The 7,238-nt window shown below is 32.9% G+C and overlaps 1 pseudogene across 1 annotated transcript; it reads right to left on the bottom strand.

Moving 5' to 3' along the window:
* Positions 1-1,920: 1,920 nt before the first annotated feature.
* On the bottom strand, positions 1,921-6,514 carry LOC143580946 (protein HOTHEAD-like; annotated as a pseudogene). The gene is made up of 6 exons (XR_013143750.1): positions 6,423-6,514; positions 5,268-5,643; positions 3,873-4,183; positions 3,225-3,610; positions 2,205-2,774; positions 1,921-2,121 (listed from the first exon to the last, which is right to left on the bottom strand). The product of XR_013143750.1 is annotated as a protein HOTHEAD-like (transcript).
* Between the last annotated feature and the right edge of the window lie 724 nt (positions 6,515-7,238).

The raw sequence follows: 7,238 nt of genomic DNA on the forward strand, positions 1-7,238 counted from the left end.
TTCTTATTCTTTTTGTTACTATTATTATTATTGTTGTTAATCAATCCATCCTCATAAGCATCAATGATTTCATGAATCAGCTGGCGGTTTGGTGAGCCATCCCACCGGACCCAGTAACTAGTGTAACATGAAAAGCAGTAGCAGTTGAACCTCGGAGGGTGGCTTCCGCCGGCTCCGGTGTCGCCGGAGAAGTTTTTAACGGCGGTGTTGTTGGTGGTTAAGGAGCATGAGATAGGTGGTCGGTGGTGGTGACGGGTGGATTTTGCCTTTATTGTGGTTGTAGAGTTTCCTCATTTGTGAAGGGTGCGGTGGATTCTTTGAAAAGAATTTGTGGTCAGATGGAGATGGAGGAGGAAGCATTTAATCAAAAGGTGAGGTCATGTTGGGATAAACAATTTAAGTGCTGACGTCAGACTCTTCATTACTAGGTGGTTATGATGGGATTGTTGGTTTGAAGTGATGTTGATGTTTGGTGGCCGGAAATGGATGCCGGAGCTCCGACGAGTTTTCCGGCGGGATGTTTCTGCCCTTGTGATGAAGAAGAAGCAGGGTAGGCAAAAAGACAAAACTACCCTCACATGCTTCTCACGTGATGGGATTTAACAGAGTTATTCTAACCCAGTTAGCGTAAAGGATATAACTTGTAGGAAAAAAAAGTTTAAAGTACACCGCCTGCAAGGAAACTTAGAAAAGGACACGAACCGTAATTTGGCTTTTTTTAAAGGACAAAATTTGTAATTCTGTCCAAAAATTAACCTTGTGTACATACTACATAGAAGAGTTCATTTTTACATAGAATTTAAAATTAAACTTCATTATTTGTTTGACTTTTTTAAGTTTTAACTAGTTATAATCAAATTTTATTTTATAAAACATCACAATAGAGAAAAGAAAATGACGACTGAAATTACCTTGGGTCCCAAGTCACGTAATTGTAACCTTTAGTCTAATCATTTTTTTATTTTAGAAAAGTCAAACCATAGACCTAATGCCTCAAGCCCTCGATGCCTCCCAAATTACATAAAAAGTTAACAAGATAAATAACCAAGAGTTAGGTTCTCGCTTCGTTTTTCATTGTATTGGATCATTTAAACTAGTTCACTTTCAAATTTGAATTTTGTTATATCAACCAATTGGGGGGGGGGGGGGGGGGGGGTTATTTTTTTTGTTTTTAAACTCTGATCGTACTTGGCGCTAACAATATTGAATTTTTCTGTCAGGTTAATGAAATCACCAAATTACCTTTGTGTAAAATACATTTTCTTTAATGTGGTTTATATTAAATAGTTGTTGGCTATTTAATTTCTATTTGGAGATGGCCATTTCATTTATTTAAATGATAATCTTGGAAGATAAATCAATAGTCTAATGACTCTAATCCAATATCATACTGAGAGAATCAAGATCAACCAATTGAATAAGATAAAATATTATTTCACTTTAAAATTCAACATTTCTCAAATTTGAAATCAAAATATTAACTTTTATAAAACTCATGTCATCTGACTTTTTAAATAGATCCTTTTCAGGTCGGCTCATTTTCTTAAATTAATTGTGATTGATCGACTCATTTTTAAGGGGGGCGTGAAAGGGTCCTTTTTAAGGAATATTGCCGTCATAAATTCTAAACATAGACTTATTTTTAAGTGAGTCAAAGTTATTGAGCTTAGAGAATTACGTACACCCCAAATCCGTACATCTATTTCCTTAAAAAGCGGTGAAATTTGTGTGAATTTTTATGATCAAATCACGATCGTGGGCTGACCGTGATCTCAAAACGCTAAACCGCTACCTTTAATATCTTTTGTGATTATAAAATCTGTATTTCAGTTGCCATTTTCGCTATTTTCAGTTGTTACGTAATGGTCATTTTCAGGCCTCAAACAAATTGGGAGTTTTTGCTTCAACAAGGCATTAAACATTAGGAGTTTTCAATTCAACAAGAAAATAATTTACATAAGTAACTTGTCAAGAAATCATAAAGTTTTCAAGACATTCTTGATCGCTAGATGAACCCAAACAGTGTCAAATTAAGTGCTTGCAAATAATTTCCACCTTATATTTTGTCACAAGCCTTTTGCTTTCCTTAACCTTTCTCTCAAAATCTTCACTCCCATGTACCTATGTTGCAACATATCAACGCGTTAATTTCAAGCATAGATTGCAAATATCATAACTTAACACGTTATCGCGTTGTAAATTACCTTCCAATCATCATAACCGTTGCTTGCGGATTTGTGCCAGGTGATTGGTCGAAAGTTGACCCATCAATAACCCGAAGCCTATGAACACCCATAACCTCATAATCATTGTTCACCACCTTGCCCACATGGCACCCGCCATGATAGTGCCAAATGGTTATCACTGTATCTCTACAAAACTGCTCCATTGATTTTGTATCGTTTGTGTGTCTAGGTATCAAATTAACGTTGGCGGGTAACACTCATGTTGAGGAGGTTGTCAACGGTTTTGCGGTCACATTGGGTGAAATTGAGGAACGGTTTGGATCTAACGAGTTTCTCCATAATTCGGATCCCATTAACACACGCCTTTAAATCTTCAATGTGACTAGAATAGTTAAATGTGACGGATGGATTGTCATCGGCATTGGTGGTAATTAGTTTTAGCTCCCCTTTCGACTTTGGGTAAGCAACCTTTGACAAGATAAAACCTCCATGAAATGCTTCATATGGGATATCTTTCTTGTTTCTTTTGTATGATTCGATCGCTTCATGTGTTCTTTGTTTCGGAGGAATCCTTGAAAGTTGTCCAATCTGTCACAATTAACACAAGAACGCGTCAAAAAATCGTTATGTCTCGATACACGTGTATAGATTCAAATGTCACAATAAGAAAGATTTTACCGCATAACCATTTTAAACAAAATATATATAAGATCCGGGAATCTTTTTGAAAATATGCAATCTAGTTGTTGGATTAATCTTAAGACATCAAAATATTGACGTCTTGATACACGTTTTAAATATTATTAAAATGCCTATATTGTTATATTTTCTACAAATAACTAACGATGTCACAAAAGTTACAATCTCAATAGCGTCAAGATTTTAATAGGTACGTTTTAACATAAAAATATGTTTAAACATTAATATTTTTTCTTAAAATGGTTATTATAATAAAATTTCACACAATATAATAATAATAATAATAATAATAATAATAATAATACTTGTCACTAAAAGTTTACTTTCTTTTACACTAACCTCAGCCGAAGTGATACCATGGTGACAACTAATACTATCCTTAGATTGACCATAACCGCTACTAGCTTCAATATAGACACCCTTCTTTGTAATCCCGACAGTTTCAATCAGTGACTGTTTCACGGGCTTATTAAAAGGAACATAAATTGCGTTCATAGGATTATCCGACATATCTTTGCCGACAAATTTGTTATCATGAACCGATGAAATGTTTAGCTTCTCAAGATCGGCTTTTGGTCCTATCCCGCTAAGCAATAGTAGTTGCGGGCTTCCAATGGCCCCACATGTCAAAATGACCTCACTCCCGAGCCTCTTGGAAATAAAAGCCTCGTGACGAACCCCATTCTCGTCATTAAAAACCACTCCAATCGCCCTTGGTTTCTTCCCTTCAGTTAACAAAAATGAAACATGTCAAGTTTTATTTTTATTTACTACAAATAAACGTTAGCTAGTTCCTAACAAAATTATGTTATAACCCATATATATATGAGGGTCTCTTCATATAATGACTTGAACAAGATACAAAAATCACCTGTTCATGATTCAAACGTATAAAGATTAATTAATTAACATGACAAGAAAAGGATATAATACTAATATTTCATGAAAGAAAAAACATTAAAATTAAAAGTATTAGTGTTGGCATACCGGCCATGTCAAAAATGATCTTCTGAGCTTTTGCGTAAATCAACACGTCAATATTTCGAGGGTTTGAAGAGGCCAGTATCTCAGCTGCGGTGTGTCGGTGACCATTCTTATCAAATATGGTCCCACCGACCTTTGTACCATACAAATGGTCATACGTGAACCCATTATCGGGTGATATACCGGCTTCCAAAAGACCATCATGAACTGTCCTTTGCCACGGTTCGAACATGGGTTCGTAAACAATTTGCTTCTCGACCCATGGGTATGATTCATTCACCAATTTTGCGTCCCATCCCGCTCTTTTAATGAATCTGAATAAACCAAATGGTTACAAGGTTAAACCAAAAGTATATATTTCACAATTGTTTCTATCTTGTATAATTAATATATTTCATAATTGTTTTTATTTTGCATAAAATATAATCGCTTGGCACTCATTATTTCATAGACATAATTCTAGAAAATTAACCATAAAACACAAATGCATTGAAAGTACATTATTTATTTTATCTATTTAAAATATAAAACAAATTATTTGTTGATAGCAATATATTTTGAATTATTGGTTTTGTAGTAATTTTATAATTTGTATTATAGTCATATTTTCTTGGAACTATAAATAAAAACAAGAAAATTTGAGAAAGGGGATGGATGTTAGGTAGAAAAGTTTTAATTACGTTACACAAGAAAATAAATTGTAAACTTTAGTTCGCCATATATATATAAATTTAAAGCCTTGTAAGTGTAAAGTTGAATACACTTTAATTTACACAATTTGCTTTTGAATAAGAAAAAAAAACTAAGTAAATCTTATGAAAAGGGCTAAAGACCTAACCTTGTGGTGATTAAAATCCATTAGGGGTTAGTCATGAGCCAAACTCATTTAATTAGTTATCTTGTAGATGGTTGTTGTTTGTGGTTTACCATTCTAAAAAATAATAATTAAAAAGTAGCTAGTGCACGTTCTGATTAATTACATATTTAACTTTTTTCTTTCTTTCTTATTTTTAATATTTAAGTTTAATTAATATCACCTGTAAATATTTGGACCATAAGATGTTATTATGATCGATTTGTTTAATTAATAAATAATTTAGATGTGATTTAAACTATTTAATTAGTCAAACAAGTAATAGTTGTATAAATAATTAGCTACAAACACTCTCATAGGTAACTCTTTATTATTGTACTTGCACATAATAAGCAGATAAACACTTATAGGTTCTAACCTACACAAAGAATGTATATGTTTGAGTTTTGGGAGTGTATAATTAGATGCATTGTAGCATTGCCATTTAAAAAAATATATAAACAGTTTTAACAAACAATATATAAAACACTAAATGAATATGATAAGACGGAAATTACAAACTAAGAAGCTTAAGAGTATTGTACCTCGCACTTGCTCGGGTATAAAACCCTGCATTGATGGAAGTACCACCACCCAAAACCCTAGCTCGTGCATTGTAGACTCCATCATTAGACACAAAATATTGTGAAGCAGAAGTGTTAGAAAGGTCCGCAAGGGTAAGATGGAAATTTGACAAAAAAGACACATTTCTGTTTGTAAAAGGGACACCACCCCTTTCAAGTAATAACACATTGTATTTTTGAGACAATGTGGCTGCCAATGGACACCCTGCTGTACCACCCCCTACAACAATGTAGTCGTATACCTTTTCTACACCGTTGGATGAAGATGATGACAGAGATGAGAAAGAGCTTGCTCGTCGAATAAAAGAGTACCGAATTTGCCAAGGTTTGTGATCACCTACAACAATCACATAAATGTAGTTACTGAAATACCCCTTGGTACATGGTTTGCGGATTAATATATATTCTCCTTAAAGATGACACCTTTTGTGTTTAAAGATTGCTTTTTGAACAAACCCATATAAATAAAATGAGATTAACACACAAAAAAGCCCTTTAATTTCTTTTTTAAATGCCCTAACTTTTTTTTGTTAAAATTTGTAAGGTTCAAAATAGATTTTCCAAAAAGCTGGACACCTCTAATTCTGTCCATCTTCACAAAGGTTATATATATATTTTTGATTTATTTACAAAGCCCATAAATAATTAGATATAACAACAAAACCCCTTGAAATTAATATTCTTTTCTAAACAGCTTGCAACTTTATTTTCCAAAGCTCAAAGTCTTTAAAACTCATCTGTCTTCAGTATTATGAAATATATATATATATATATATGTATGTATGTATGCATTTCTAACAGAATCAACAATCATGTATATGTTTTAAGAGAAACCCTAAATATATATAGTTTTTGCCTTCTTAAACAAGAACATTAATCAAGACATCTTTTAGTCAACAAAAAATAACCTTTCGTGCCATCATCTTGAACTTATCCGCTATAAACCAACAAATAAAATGAGGTAAAAACAAGAACGTACCAACAAATTATTATATGTAAACACACACACAAGCATATAACTTTATACACACATGTGTTTTTGATGCACACACACACACATATATATGTATATATATATATAGAGAGAGAGAGGGAGAGAGAGAGAAGAATAAGAACCATGAGAAGGGGTGATGAGGGTGGCAAGACAAGAAGAAAAGAGAAAAAAGAAGAGAGAGAGCTTGGTGTGGTTCATAATTTTCATTGGATCAAGAGAGACTGATGATCAAGCCAACTTTGAATCTGAATTTGAGTCGTGTGGCCAAATGTGTTTGGTCTCAAACACCCTGCTAGCTATCTGCTAACATGCTAATCATCACATACTCATATCTACTTAAATATATACTCTACTTCTATGGACTTTACAACTGTATATCATTTATTACATTTTATAAAAAAATATTGAAAAGATTAATTAAACTACTAATTTCTGTGTTGCAAAAATGATTCATCTGTATAGCTGTCAAAAATGATAATGCAGTAATTAATGAGGGGAACAACCATTGATGACCACCAGCTTGCTCCATATTTCTCCTCCTACCACACAGGCACACACAAGTACTATATACAAATATATGTATATATATGTATATTATATGTGATGAATCAATGCTTACAGATGAGTTTGGTGTGGATGAAATCATGGTCAATTTGAATATAAATCAAATATAATACGCAGCGTATGGTTGAGTAGTTAATTAACTACTGCCAACGCAACTGTTTAGAAAAGGCTAAACAAGGTTCACCTAGACAAATTAAAGCTCATTTTATGATAAATGAACTTATGCGTGAGCTTTACATATATACCAGGTTTGACTAAACGGCGTATTAATTAATCTAATACGTGTGTGTAAAGTAACATTTAAAAACTAAAAAAAGCAAACATTTGAAGAAATTAGTTTAATGTTTTTTATATACAAAAGTAAGCATTTTATA

This window comes from Bidens hawaiensis, unplaced genomic scaffold, assembly GCF_021521415.1.
Source record: "Bidens hawaiensis isolate Kalapana, Puna unplaced genomic scaffold, B.hawaiensis_p1.1 tig00001511_1, whole genome shotgun sequence".
NCBI classification, from domain to species: Eukaryota; Viridiplantae; Streptophyta; class Magnoliopsida; order Asterales; family Asteraceae; genus Bidens; species Bidens hawaiensis.